Here is a 15,179-nt window from a genome sequence, read left to right on the forward strand (position 1 = left end):
CCCAACCCAGGTGGTGGGCGGGGGACACAGAGAGGGGGATGGAGCCACAGAATCCTCCCTGTGGGCACATGGTCCAACCACCAACAGGCACCTGGGCTGCCTTTTGGTGAGCAATCATCAGATGGGACTTACATCAGGGACTGAGCTGCATGACAGTCCATGCCTACACCTGCCCATTCGTCACGGCCACCTGGCAAGGTCAGAAGTATTGGCACCTGGGCTCTCCCTCTCTCCATTTCTCTAAGGCCGAGTTGCAAGGCAGGCATGCTCGTTTCTGCCACTTGTTCCAGAAAGCCCTTAAGGTCAGCAGCTGATGTGTTCAGGGCCTCTGTGCCCACCTGCCCTCCCCTGACAACAAAGGTTTCTCCAAGAGTTCCAACTGTGGTGTCACCAGAGGCCCTCACCTGTTGAGTCACCAAGTCCAGCAAGCCGAGCCAGGATAGGGAGAAGCCGAGGCCTAGGGGGGTCCCCCGTGTATCTCTCCCCCGAGACAAGCCACACAGTCACCCAATCCAAACAAAGTCCAGTCCGATGCCAACCTCCTCATCCAATGTGTCTTTCCTCTGAATTCCTCAGTTGTGTCTAGGAAACATCAAGGTGTTTTAGCGCTCCCTCTCAGCTTCCAGGGGTGCGACTGGTGTCTTTTACAATTATCTTTTATTTTTATCAAGCATTTCTTAGCTCAGTTGGCAAATTGAATTATTTATGCACCTCCATTTCACAATCCATCCCCACCAATTATTCCTGTGAAACTAATATTTTATATTTAAAAAGGCGGCAGGGAGAGAGACAGAACTACTCAGAGGATGATCATGCAAACAAGTTAACGAGCCACACTCGGCCTTGGGTGTCCGAGGAAGCACATACCGGGGAAGAGTAAGAAGTTGACCACCACAAGCTTCACTCTCCTGACAGGCCTAGCCCACCTCTCTCTCTCTCTCTCTCTCTCTCTCTCTCTCTCTCTCTCTCCCTCTCCCTCTCCCTCTCCCTCTCTCTCTCACACACACACACACACACACACACATACACACACACCCCATCTGGTTCCGGCTGCACATCTCCCAGGTGCAGAAGCCCAGTACTGGCTGGTGGTGGAAAGGCAGGCAGTGGGGGGAGGGGCACCACAGTGCCCCCTAACAAACGACAAGAGGTCTGGAGAGAGAGAGGCCCACAGAAGACCCTGGCAGTGCCCCATCACTACTGCCACCACCAGACACAAGCCCCGCTCTGGACACCACTCCAAGGGTCTCCTGGCCAGTGCTGGGGGCACCCCCTGGAGAGGCTGCCAGCTCAGGGAGCTGACCTCTAGCAAGCTCCAACTGGTCCACTAACTCCCTGGACACCGCCCAGAGTCCCAGCAGCTCCCAAGCCGACGTGGTCCTTCATCCAGGAGACCCACTGCAGCCCACGCTGTAGACGCAAGCAGTGGAGATCGTCACCCTGGAGTGAGGACACAGGGCAGTTCATCCTGGCAGCTCTGGACTAAGAAACAGGACCGTGTGGCCTTGCATGGTGGTGGCTGCCCACAGGAGGAGAAGCCTCCACTATCACCTCAGCAGGAGGAGGTCTAACCGGGAGGCCGGGTACCCACGGAGCACCTCATATGTGTACTTCAGGAAAAGTTGTCCCGCTTCTTCTCCGGAAGCTTGCGGGTCATCATTTCTAAAACCACTGTTGTTTCTTAAACCGACATGGGGGGGGGGGGGGGGGGGGGGGGGGGACGGAGTCCCAGAAAAGAGGGCAGAGGCTGAAGAGGCCAGGGACCACCCCACCCACAGGAAGAAGTGTTGGGATGGGATTCCTGATTGGGGGTACTTCACCGTCTTTATGGCCATTTGTGAGTTTGTTTTAACCGCAGATTTGAGTCCGGTCCCTGTCAGGCAGTGAACGAACTGATCTGAAAGAATTAAGTCCTCCTCCTGCAAGTAAATACGAAGTTAAGACCAGCAGGCTCAATCTCAGCCTCCGAGCACCGGGAGGCTCAGACAGGGCGGGCCGCTCGCGGGCGCCCTCCGGACCTTTCCTCGGCGCCCGGCCCCGGGCAAGTTCGCCCCCAGCCTCGGCACAGCAAGGCCCGCCGCCCGACCCGACCCGCGCCGCGCAAAGCCCGGCTTGGGGGCCGGGGGCTCGATGTCCGCCCGGATCGTCGGTGGCCCGATGCCCCAACAGCAACCTGGCCAGGCTGTGCCCTCCGTGAGGCAGGGGCCGACGCGAGTGGCGGGTCGCGCCGCACCCCCAGCCCCGTGCCGGTGGCCCAGGGGAACCAGGGGGTGAAATTTTTAATTGAGGAGTTTTTCCCTCTGGGCCTCATTATAAAGGGAAATTGGGGGGGGGGGGGGGGCGAAGATCTGGGCTGGCCTTCCCGGGAGGCAGGGAACCCATAAGCGACCCCAAACTCAGGACTTGCTCTGCACGGGGACTTGGTGCCAGCGCCAAGCGGGGCCGCGGTACGCACCAGCGGCCCGGCCAGCCCGGCGGGACCAGAACGGGCAGCCACCGCCGGCCAGCGCCCCTTGTCCGCGCAGGGTCGCCCCTCGCCGTGGCGCCCCCCGCCGGGCATGCCTTAGCCTCCGGCTCGGCCTCGCCGCGCCCGCCCGCCGGTCGGAAGGGGCGCCGGTCCGCACCCCCAGACTCCAGCGGCGCCCGGCGGCGCCGCAGTGCCGCCGGGTCCGGGGGGCAGCGCTCGGGCCGCGGCATCCGCGCCCCGCCCCGCGTCCCGGGTCCCCCCACCCCCGCGCCGCGCCAGCCCGGGAGCCCCCAGGCTGCGGCCGCGGCCCCCAGCTTACCTGGGCCGGGCGCCGGGCTGCGCGGGTCCACGGCCGCCCCCGCCCCGCCGCCTCCGGCTCCGTCCGCGAGGCCGAGCGCCCGGCCGCCGCCGCAGCTCTTTGTGAGCCCGCGCCGAGCCGCACACCGAGACTGCTAATGAGCCCGGGAAGCTGAATAGCGGCGGGCGCGCCCCGGACGCGGCGTACGGCACGCAGGGCCGCCTCTGCCGGGCGCACGCGGCGCGGCCGCCCGGCGCTCCCCGCACCGGCCTGCGGCGGCCGCCCGGCGCCCGCACCACCGCCCCGCCCGGCCTCGCCCGCCGCCCCCCACCCACAGCGCCGGCGAGCCGCGCGGGTCGGAAAACGCCCGCGGGCGAGACCGTGCGGCGGGAAGAAAGGGAGGACAAAGATGCGCTGATGCCCAGCCCCCTGCCCGAACCCGGCGCCGGGACAGTCGGCGGGGCGGGCGGGCGCACCTGAGGCCCCGGGCTCTTCGGGGCTGAACTCGGAGACCGGGACTGGAGCCCCGGCTCTGGAAGCCGCGGCGCCCCGACACCCCCCCCCCACGGGACCCTGGGGAGCACACAGATTCCCGGGAGCGCCCCGGACCTGCCGGATCGGGAGCCGTAGTGGTCTGGTCCTCTGGCAGGTCGAACAGGTGACGGCGAGCTGCACCGCGCCCGCACTCTGCCCCCGGCGCCGCGCTGCCCCCTGGCGGGCTCGGGAGCTTGTGCCGCGTGGTGGGGCCGAGGCGACCGCGCCCTGCTCGGCCCCGCGCGGCCGCGTGCGGAGGCCCCAGGCGAGAAGCCCTCGGGGATCACAGCCTCTCGGGAAAGCCCCATCTGGGAGGGGAGGCTCCCCCACCGCAGACCTCCCAGTCGTGGGCTGCATTCCAGGTCTCCAGTCTCTTGTAACCACCCATCACCCTTGTTTCTAATGCCCAGGGCGACCTGAGCCCTCCACTGCTGACTTCCCCTACCTAGAGCCTCGCCCGAGCCTCCTCTCTCCTCGCTGTCCTGGATGCAAAGGGCCCTAACCTCGTCCATTTCCAGATACCCACACATATCCCAAACAGTGTCGGTGATGCCCCCCCCCCCCCCGCCCCCCGCCCAGAATGTGAATAATCCCCCCTGAAGTCCTTGAAGGTTGTGCTGGAGACGCTAGTGTCACCTTTGACCCCTCTGGCCTTTTCATTCAGTCCTGGGGCAGATGTAAGCTGTGGGCTATACCTGGATGCCTTGTGCACAGGGTGCCTTGTATGCTCAGGGCAGAGGCTCAGGTACCTCCTCCCCCATGTCCTGCTTATTTGCCTTCTGTTTTCTTTTCTCCTTTGGCTTGATTAGGGTGAAAACGAGGAGGGCCGCAAAAGGAAGAGGAGGCCTGGGTGGGGGGAGGGGCTCCTGCAGCTCTGAGGGCCAGAGCTGAGACCCTGAGGAGAAAGAGCTGGGTAAAGCTAAATCCTGAGCCTGACTGGCACTAACAGCAGACTTGGTGTGGACTTCCTGTAGCCTTGGGCGACCTTCCACTCCCCAAACCTCTCTCCCAGCCCAATAAACACTCACAATGACGCAGAGGGCCAGAGCCTCCCCTTAGAGGAGAAGCTGGTCCTGGCAGGGCAGCTTTGTAGCCCAAGTGCCAAACAAAAGCAGAAACCGCAGAGCCCAAAAGCAGGCCAGGAGCAGATTCCTGACCTACCGCCCCTTGCTGCTTGAGGTGGGCTTGTCTCCACTGTTTGTGTTCCACCTACTTAAATATGCTGTTCATCTAGCAAACAAAAAGTTCAGCTTCATCTAGCCTTCTAGGGGCCCAGCTTCCCACCCCACCCCCCACCCTGAATGTCAATCACTGGATAGCAACAATTGGGAGGAAATGATTCCATAGCCTTAAATGTCAAGTATGGAATACAAATGCTTTCATCTTCTTGCCTTTCTCCCATGTGGTCAAATCCTGTAGGAAACCAGACACCTATGCCTAGAGATGATCTGCACAGCCTTGTGCATCTGTGGATAGGGGTGGGTGGCTAATTCTGACCTGTTCCCTTCAACAACTCTCCTGAATCTCTTCCCATGGGCAGCCTCTGGGCTAACCCTGGTGTTGGACCCCATCCCTTCACGCAGGAGCAGTAGTGGCTGATGTCCACATTCCACAGGGTCAAAGGCACAGGCCTGCCTCCACCTAACTCAGGACTCCTAAATCTGGTGAGCCATAGCCAACCGTCACTATTGAGAGAATTTTGAAAGAATTTTGGAGCAGAAAAGGCCTCTGTGTCTTCCACAAAGCTGAAAAGCCATAACATAAAAGATGCTAAATTTGACTTCAGAAAACTTCCTACATAGCAATCATCACCATAAGCAAAGTCAACACAAATAAGGAACAAAATACTGTATTTGCAACTCAGATCACTAACAGTTCATTTCCCTAATATATACATAGCATCAAAAATAGGTAAGAAAAAAGAACAATTCAATAGAAAAGAAACAGACAAAGATATGGAGCAAACAGTTCACAGGAAAAGAAATACAAATGACTTTTAAACATCTGAAAAGGTATCCGTCTTATTCATAATTAGAAATGTGAGTTTAAAAATACACCTAGGGGTGCCTGGGTGGCTCAGTGGGTTGAGCATCAGAGTTGGCTCAGGTCGTGACCTCAAGGCTGTGAGTTCGAGCCCTGCGTCGGGCTCTGTGCTAACAGCTCAGAGCCTGGAGTCTGCTTCAGATTCTGTGTCTCCCCCCCCCCCCCCATCTCTCTCTCTCTCCAAAATAAACATTAAACACACACACACACACACACACACACACACACACACACACACACACATATACCTAAACACCACAATTTTTACCTATCAGAGACCCAGGAGTGCATCAACACAATATATCCCGAGGGCGAGGGGAAATTTTGGAAGCCTGCACTGCTCCTGGGAGTAAAAATTGGTACAACTTCAATAGAGAAAAATTAGATCACTTCTATTGAAATTACAAGTGCACAAGCCCTTTGACCTAAAAATTCAGTTCCTAGGAATTTATATACACATATACTACACACATGGAAGATAGCCATGAGCAGAGTTGTGTTGTTTGTGTGGTAAATGCCTGCAAATAGCCTTGATACCCATGAATAGGGTACTCTTCAAAACGTGAGGGCACATCTACTCAAATTATATGCAGCCATAAAAGGAGGGAACAAGGAAATATGATGAATTAACATGGAACATTCAAGATATATTGTTTGAGAAAAAAAGAACAAAGAGAAGAAGGTGTATGTGACATGCCCGTGTGTGTAAAACAGACAAGAAAAAAGAGAGCATATGCATGTGTGTTAAGCAATCATAAAGCCTCTGTTGAAGGATCATAAGAAACTAATAAATGTTGGTCATCTATGGAAAGGAAACTGGTGGCTAGAGCAGAAATGACAGAATGACCTTTTACTGATTATATTTTTTGAAGTATATAATATTATTTATCTTAAAACAAAAATTTAAATTATCTCTCATAACCATGATTCTTAACCCTTTGTTTTTTTAATGCTTTATTTTCGAAAGAGAGGGGGAGAGAGAGCATGAGCTGGGTAGGGCAGAGAGAGAGGAAGACACAGAATCCGAAGCAGCCTCCAGGTTCTGAGCTGTCAGCACAGAGCCCCTTGCAGGGCTGGAGATCATGACCTGAGCTGAAGTCTGACACTCAACCAGCTAAGCCACCCAGGTGCCCTGATTCTTAACCCTTTAAAGAGTAACAGATTTTTGAAATCTCTGGTCCTTTCCCAAAGGGAAAAAAAAATAAGACACTCTGATCCAGAAACTAAAGTACATACACTGCCATGACTCCAAGATTGGACCACAGGGCCATGCCACCTACCGCCACTTGGTGGCACCATTCATGAATTGCAAGCTTGGTGCCAATATCATTCAGACCAGAGGATCTCCTCGCCAGGACAGATTTCCTACAGGGCATTTATAAAGTGGAGCCAAAACCTTGTCAATTCCTCAGCACTCACCATAACTTAGTTGTAAAAAACAACACACGCCTTCCTTATATAGGGCAGAAGATTAATGCTCTGCCTTGTTGGCTGGGGAGGACCTTCCCTTATAAAACTCCTGCATGACAGAATATTAATTTTTCTTCCTAAGCTGAGTGTATAAATGGGTTTGACTGATAAAGACATGTCCTCTGTCTGTGGGGAGGGTAGACTGATAAAGACATGTCCTCTGTCTTTGGGGAGGGTAGAACAATTCATCTCCCATAAAGCTACCACTAGGCCATGTTGGGTCTCCCCTCTCTTGTAATTCTGCACACTTGAGCTTTTCTTCCTTACCCCTTCAACCCTTCATCCTTGTGTGGTCAAAATACCTTGAACTGGCAGCCAAGGGTCCTCAGTTCTGACCCCAGCTAAGGCACCAGCCAGGACAAGGCCTCAGGTAGATCGCCTGGAGCCTCAGTGGTATAGTTTCCTCCTCTGTTTAGGTGAGGAAGTTGGCCCCCAAAATCCCCAAGGTTCCCAATGTATCAGAAGAAATGTCATCTAAACTACCCCTGGAGGATCTCTTCATTCTTTTTTTTCAGGATTTAAGTCAGTGGGAAAATTCACCAACCACAACACACTCTGGTTCTTCCAAGACCCAGTGCTTTACTTTAGAAAACACAGAGATAGAGTTGCCTGGGTGGCTCAGTCAGTTAAGCGTCGGCTTCAGCTCAGGTCAAGATCTCACCATTGGTGAGCTGAAGCCCCTCATCAGACTCTGTGCTGACAGCTCAGAGCCTGGAGCCTATTTCAGATTCTGTGTCTGCCCCTCCCCCACTTGCACTCTGTCTCTTTCTCTCTCAAAAATAAATAAACATTAAACAAAAATTTAGAAGACACAGAGACACATAGCATGAAAATGCCTTGACAACTGTGGAAGCAAAATATCTTCCTAAAAAGGAAATACCATTGATTTTTTTTTTTTTTTTTACCGATTTCAAGACACAGATTCTGCACCAAATTCCAGACTTTTATAGCAATAAATGGATTACTATAAACAATGAAACCTCTGCCTCCTGACCGTCCAGATCCTGGCCTTGGGAGCTACAGAGAAAAGGCTCCAGGAACATTGGAGCACAGAGCTTACCCTTGCATTGGACCTTTGAAGAGGGACCCATTGTGTGGGCGCTGGCATGAGTCTGGGAAAAGCAGAGGTCTGTTGTTTCTATGAGAGAAGATACCCATTGCGTTTTGATAACAGCACGGGGCAAGAAATCACCACAGTGCAGACCTTCTTTATCATACAGACTCTCTAGTGTAGATAATGGAGGGGAGATAGCAGAGACCGTGAGGTATGAACGTGGGTAGTATGTTGGTGCAGATGGGAGGTAGATCGTGCAGCAGAGAGAGCAGAGTGGACCAAGTGTGATACAGTGTGGACAGTCACTTGAGCATGCCTACTTACAAGGAATGGGACATGTCACCACCAACAATCTCACTGGGGTACAGAGGATGGGCCAGATCGTGACAGGCACAAGGCTTCTCTTGTGTCCAGAGGGCATGTGTTTGGGGATCAGTGGCCAGGCATGGCCATAGACTGGGGGCAGAGCCCACTGCGCAACTTCATCAGAGCGGGGATCAAGCAGGGCCAAGAGGACCGGCAGGACCCATCTTGAGGGCTCTTGTTGGTATCGAGAAGCTTCTGCCTTCAAGGTCTGACTGCACCTGTTCTGGATCTGCTGAGCATTTGGAAGGGATCTGCACCCCTTCAGCAAGAACAGTTTCAAACAAGATGCTGATCACAGACTGAGCATTAACAATTAACAAGGAAAGGTAAAGGAGCAGTAGCCTCGATTTGTAACTGGTATTTGTGAGGCGGGTGGTATGATAGGGTAACACATCCTTGGCTCTGGGCTATGGGGTTCATCTTTTTGCTTTTCCCTAAGCACCAAGACCATCAGATAGTTTGTGTAGCAATGAGTTGCCCTTCTTCTGGTAATGGCCACACAGATGCTCCTCTGAGGAACTGCACTTCTCTTATCCTCAGTCCCTGTAGCTTAGGAGAAGGGGCCCCTCTGGCCCACTCACCCCTCCCATGGAATGGGTACCTGGAACGGGCACATGAGTTGGGTCAACCCAAATATGTATGTTCTCTCCCCCTGACTTTAGGGCTTTGCTCAGGGGTAGGTATGCAACCCAAGTAAGTCCCTTAAGATTTAGTCCTGGGGCACCTGGGTGGCTCAGTCAGTTAAGAGTCCAACTCTTGTTTTGGCTCAGGTCATGATCTCTCGGTTTCGTGAGTTTCGGCCCCACATCAGGCTCTGTACAGTGTGGAGCCTGCTTGGGATTCTCCCTCTCTCTTTCTCTCTCTCTCTCTTTCCCTCTCTCTCTACCCCTTCCCCCACTCATGCTGTCTCTGTCTCTTTCAAAGTAAATAAGTAAACTTTAAATTTTTTTTTTAAATAAAAAACAGAAAGATTTAGTCCGAGGACTTTTGCTGAAAGTACTGTGAAAGAGACACACTTTCCACTGAGATTGTACACAGTAAGGATAATGCAAACCTAGAGCTGTCAGGGCCCCCACGTGAATGGGGCCTGCTACAGACTAAAGCTAAGACAGAGGAAAGCAGGGCTGAAGGGAGGAGTAGGCCATGATGATCTCATTTGAAGCTCAGGATCCAGCCATGCCTGATCTCCCTGCTGCTAGACTTTTCAGTTATGTAAGTTAGTTTAAGCTGAGTTTCTGTCTCCTGTGACTTTAATCGTCTTGTCTGATACAATGAGAATCATGAGGGTTATTCATGGTAGCTTCCACCAAGTACTAGGAAGAAAGAGAACCAAGAGATTCCAGAAAAAGCAGCAGCATTTACTGTCACAGGGCCTATTTCAGTTCCAAAAACAGTCTCACTTGAGCACCCGGAGAACCTTGGAACCATGTCTTAAAAGGACCTTTGAAAACTGGGTACATAAAGCTTGCAGAAGGAGAGCTTCGGGGAGGTCTTCAGAGAACCACTTCTGTAGCTGTACCAGTTATTGTACGGGGAAGCACAGACCCATGCTGGATCACAATGGGGTCCACGGTGGGGGTGTTGCTGTACAGAGCAGCTTTGCAGTCACTGGTGCTAGGCTCTGCAGGGACCTTCAACATTTGCATGGGCTCACGTGGTGCTCAGATGAGGGCTCCAAGCACAGCTGTACAATGTGGTTTTTCCAGGGGGACCCCAAGCTGAATGACTTCACTCCAGGTTCAGAGTCCACCTTGTCTCCAAACCTGCTGTCCTTGGTTTACACAAGATGAACCACATTTCCCAGTCACACATCAGAACTTGGAGCCTAACCCTGGCAGTGTCTGGAGACATTCTGAGTTGTCACAGATGGGGCCAAAGTTACTGGCATCCAGTGGCTAGAGGCCAGGAGTGCAGCTAAACAGCCACAATGCTCAGGACAGCTCCTCACACAAAAAGCAATTTGGTCCAAGCCCAGATGTCAGTAGTGCTGAGACTGAGAAACCCTGCCATATTATCTTCTAATGTGCCCATTTATCTACATGAAGAAAATCTTATGAATACCTAAAAGTTAATCACATGCAGGGAATGACTTAAAATAACAAAAAGCCATTACTATATTTCCATGGCATGGGAAGATGCGGAACCAGACAGTGGCAGGGCTGTGGCCCCAGACTTAAGTCCTGGTCTGAAAGAAGCCTGACCCACGGTTAGGGCAGGGTCCTCCTCATAGCCTGTTGAGTCGTCGTGACTGGCCACTCCACACCTGAACAGTGGCCCTTGTGAAGAGCTTCCCCCACACCCAGACAGAGGGCTAGAGCCCACCATCCCACATCTAGGTACAAATGAATGCATGGGGCACCTCAATGGCTCAGTCATTTGAGCGTCTGACTCTTGGCATCAGCTCAGGTCATGATCTCACAGTTTATGGGTTTGAGCTTCACATCGGGCTTTGCACTGACAGCACAGAGCCTGCTTGGGATTCTCTCCTTCTCTCCCTCTCTCTCTCTCTGCTCCTCCCTCACCTCTCAAAATAAATAAACATTTTTTTTTTAAATGTAGGCCCAGCACCAGAGGAAGGGACTGGTTCCTGGCATGTTCATTGGCTCCTCTTCCACAAGCATGATTGAGCTCCTGCTCTGCTGGTGGAGGTCCCAGGGCCTCGGTCTGGCAAGGCCTGATGACAACCTTGACCCCTACATTAGGGGCAAGGTAACAGATAGATGGTTCCCTGGTGAGGAGAAGGGCTGTGGGGAGGGCTTCCTGGAAGGAGTGCATCAAGCCCACAAGAGGCTGCCTTGTACCTTGGTTCCCTCCCTGCCACAGCCCTCTAATTCCCCATTTCCCCACCGGTACCCTGCCCCAATCACTGGGCTGGATCCCCTTTGTTTCTTTTGGTCAGTCTTAGAACCCTTTACACAGAATGCAGTGACCCCAAGAAGCCTCCTCATAACTTCCAGAAAGGACTTTGAGATATTGTTCCTTTGCAGCAGGGTTCCTTTCTCTCTGGAGTGGGCTCTTTGATGCTTTCTCAGAGAAGCTCTTGTTAAAGACACCCCAGGCAGAAAGCCCAGTCTTCCTGGCAGTGCAGGGCTCCAGTGGACTGGCAGCTTCCCCCACACCCCTGCCTGACAACTGTTCCATTTTCTCAGCTGCCTTCTCTCCCCACAGGGGCCTTGGCAATGTGGATGCCCCCCTTGAGGGCCCTTCTTACAGGGCCCCTTCGCTCTCCAGGAGAGTCTGCTCTCACCATTTCTTTGTATGATCGCTGATACTGGAGGCTGTACATGCTACTGATGCAATGAGGCCGCTCAGATCAGCTTTTGCACTTGAATTGTTGCCATCTCTATCTAATGGATAATCATGGGGCTCTATCCTATTTGGGAGTATTTCGTGGGTTTAGGAGGCCACGTCTTGGCCAGTAAGGCAGATAAAGATACATGCCCACAGCTATCCAGCTCAAGAGAGCCCAGAGCATGCCACAGTGCATCAACTTTAGCATTTCATATTTTAGCATCCGTGATGGACTGAGTTGTGACCCCCAACAATGTTAAGGTCCTAACCTTTAGTACCTATTGATGAAGTTTTGGAGTGATGGTGGGGTTCATGGGGTCTGGAGCCAATGGCCAAGAAAGAATTCTTGAAGATGTCTTTGGAGAAAAAGGTGATTTTACTAAAGCATGGGATGGGACCTGTGGACAGGAAGAGCTGCACTGGGGTTGTGAAGAGTGGCTCCTTCTTTACTACGAAGTTGGCGAAGTACAGTCAAAAGGGAGACCACCAGAAGGACTTTGATATGCTAAAGAGGAGTCCTAACACACCTAAGGCTTTGCTATTGTCAAGCTAAGGTTGTTTTCCCTCTATTAAAGCATTAGGACGGTAGGGGGTTCCTGGAGAAATGTTATAGTCTGTATTTACCTCAAGTATTTGTCAATGGGCTGCAGGTTGTAAGGAAATTTAATTTTACCTGCAATTTCCTTCTTGCCTTTGTTCCTCACATCACTATGGAGGGGTGATATTAGGGGCTCCAGGAAACTGAGGGTTTAGGTTTTTGGAGATTAGGCTATTGATAAGATTGCCTTTTTCTTGTAATTTACCAAGACATTTGCAAACTGATGGAGATTCATGTCCTGTATGACTGTGATCTCTATTAGTTAACCATTTGTTTTCTTTCCTTTCCTTTGTCCTTGGGCAGCCAAGAGTGCCTGGGGAATATCACACATATCCCACTTGGGGGGGGGAGGATGGAGGGGTGGCTAGCTTGCACTTTGTCCTCAGCCTGCCCCATACTCCCTCTTCACCTGTGAATGTGACTTATCTGGAAATAAGGTCTTGGCAGATGACCAAGTTAAGATGAGATCATTAGGGTGGACCCTAATCCAATATGACTGATGTCCATATAGAAAGAGCGTATTTGGGGGTGCCTGGATGGCTCAGCCAGCAAAGCATGTGACTCTTGATCTCCGGGTTGCGAGTTCAAGCCCCACATTGGTGTAGAGATTACTTAATAAAATCTTGGGGCATCTGGGTGGCTCAGTTGGCTAAGTGTCTGACTTCGGCTCAGGTCATGATGTCACAGTTCAGGCCCCTCATTGGGCTCTGCACTGAAAGTACAGAGCCTGCTTAGTATTCTCTTTCTCTCTCTCTCTCTCTGCCCCTCCTCTGCTCATGCTCTCTCTCTCTCTCTCAAATAAATAAACTTTAAATAAATAAAATCTTTAAAAAAGGGGGGGAGGTATTTGGGGGTGCCTGGCTGGCTCAGCCCACAGAGCATGTGACTCCTGATTTCAGGGTTGTGAGTTTCAGCCCCACGTTGGGTGTAGAAATTACTTTAAAAAATAAAATCTTTACCAAAAAAAGAACGGGGATATTTGGACAGAGACAGACATGCACAGAGGGAAGATAATGTGAAGACACAGGGAGAAGACCATCTATAAACCAAGGAATGCCTGAGGCCACCAGTAGCAAGAGCAGGGGCCTGGAAAAGATTCTCCCTCATGGCCCTCAAAGGGAACCAGCCCTACTAACACCTTCATTTCAGACTTCTAGCCTGGAGATAATACATTTCGGGTATGTAAGCCACCCAGGTCATGGTACTTTGTTACAGCAGCCCCAGGGAACCAATACATCTTTGAAATTAGGATGCTTCAGCGACACGTTGCAACTGACACCAACTGTGCCCACCTGATCCCAGGAGCACCCTTCCGCCAGCTTTGATGGGCTTTCCTTCTAGGCTGGTCCCTCCTCTGCTGTCCTTGGAGAACCACCTTCACACCACTGGAAGGCTGGAACTTTCTGGGAGTAAACATCCCCCAGGGCAGCAAGTGGTACAGAAGTTGGAAGTTCTCTTACCATGGAGTGGGACAAACCCAGAGGGGTATATTGACCCTTCCCAGCCCCACATGGGATGGACCTGATCTGGGAATTCACCTGAAAATTCACCCTTCCTCAGCTTCTTCCAGGGACTTGTCCTGCTTCTCCCAACCCCCTTGCCGGGCTCTCCTGGGAGCGGTTTCCTAGAAGCCACCTCCACAGGCACATCCTTCTCAGGCCCCCAGACCTAAGAACAAGGGTGCAGAGTAGCCCTAGGGTGCCGCCCCTGGGGCTGGGACTCTGGAGACAGATGCCTTACCAGGCAGAGGTGAGTGGAATGCCAAGAAGCCCACAGGCTCCCCTTCTAGAGCACTGCAGTCCTAAGACTCTCACCTGTGTTGAATAAGACTAGAAACCAAGAGGAAGGGGATGCACTGGTTGTGTGGTTCCTGGTGACCCAAGTAAGTGGGAAATGACAAGAAACCATCAGCTCAGGTTGATCAATTACCATTTCAAGGCACATGGCAGCATTTGAGCAAACCCTCCTCTCCTGCATCAGAGAAGAATTGGTCAGGTCACCTTAGGGGAGATTGTTGCATTCAGGGCCTCAGCAATTCTCCTGGAGCAGAGGCAAGGCCCTATTAGCAAAGGAGTGAAGCCCCACTCAAGGAGGTCCCTGAAAGATAGTGCTGAGGGGGAATCCTCCCATAGTCAGACTTCAAGCAGTGTACCTGGTCAGCCATTCTGAATGGTGAGAGAAATGACCCATATTTACATAAATTGAACATACTTATGAGTAGTAGTAAATGTCTTGGCTGGTTGGTCAGTACCTAAGGAGCAAGACTGGAAGCTCTGTGTCATGGTGACCACATGTGGATGGACCTATGGGAGTAAGCACCCCATGGAGGGATCTTGGCATTGCACATTAATGCCCACCTGACAACACCCAGTGCAAAGGAAGTATGACATAACCAGGTAAACAAAGGGACTCATCTGAGGGAAGTCCACCAATGTCTGTCCTCAGCCGGCCCAGGGTTTGCACGAGGGGCCTATGAAAAGTAACCATGGTGGCAGAGAAGGCTATGCATGTCCCAACAGCATGGACTTCCTCTCACCGAGACTGATCTCTAGCTACAGCCACTGCTGAATGTCCCACCTGTCAGCAACAGAGACCATGCTGACCCCCCCAGATATGGCACCACCCTACCAGAGACCAAACAGCCACTTGGTGGCCAATGAATTACCCCTTCTGTTCTGCAAATTCCAACAATTCATCCTGATTGGGAATGTTGCATATTCCAGGGACGGATTAGCATTTCCTGTCAGAACCACTATTTGAGTACTTATATTGTCTGATACGAGGTCCTGCACATTACCTTGGACCAAGAGGCTTACTTTATGGAAAAGGAGGCATAGGTAGCAATGAGCACATGGTCCTAAGATCCAGGTTCCTACAAGATTCTACACCAGCCAGAAGGTTTTGGCCTAGTGGGGCATGGGAACAGCCTCCTAAAGTTTAGCCTCCTAAAGTTGCAGCTAAGTTGCCAACATAGAGATACATCCTGCAAGGTTGGGCACTGCTCTTCAGGCTGGCACATGCCTTCAACTAGAGGTTTACGATGACTGGATGCACAAGC

General features: G+C 52.2%; 1 protein-coding gene across 6 annotated transcripts in view; it reads right to left on the bottom strand.

The window, feature by feature from the left end:
• APBA2 (amyloid beta precursor protein binding family A member 2) overlaps window positions 1–3,437 on the bottom strand; it is a 266,585-nt gene extending 263,148 nt beyond the window's left edge. For 2 of the 6 annotated variants that reach the window (XM_042988249.1, XM_042988243.1), the window contains exon 1: window positions 3,375–3,437. The gene's annotated coding sequence lies outside the window, so the exon portion shown is untranslated. Of the gene's footprint in view, window positions 1–404; window positions 921–1,303; window positions 1,683–1,820; window positions 2,054–2,786; window positions 2,829–3,374 lie in introns of those variants that run through there. The other 4 variants (XM_042988245.1, XM_042988244.1, XM_042988248.1 and 1 more) reach the window with 4 other exon arrangements.
• Window positions 3,438–15,179: the final 11,742 nt, after the last annotated feature.

Source organism: Panthera tigris, chromosome B3 (assembly GCF_018350195.1).
Source record: "Panthera tigris isolate Pti1 chromosome B3, P.tigris_Pti1_mat1.1, whole genome shotgun sequence".
Taxonomy (NCBI): domain Eukaryota; kingdom Metazoa; phylum Chordata; class Mammalia; order Carnivora; family Felidae; genus Panthera; species Panthera tigris.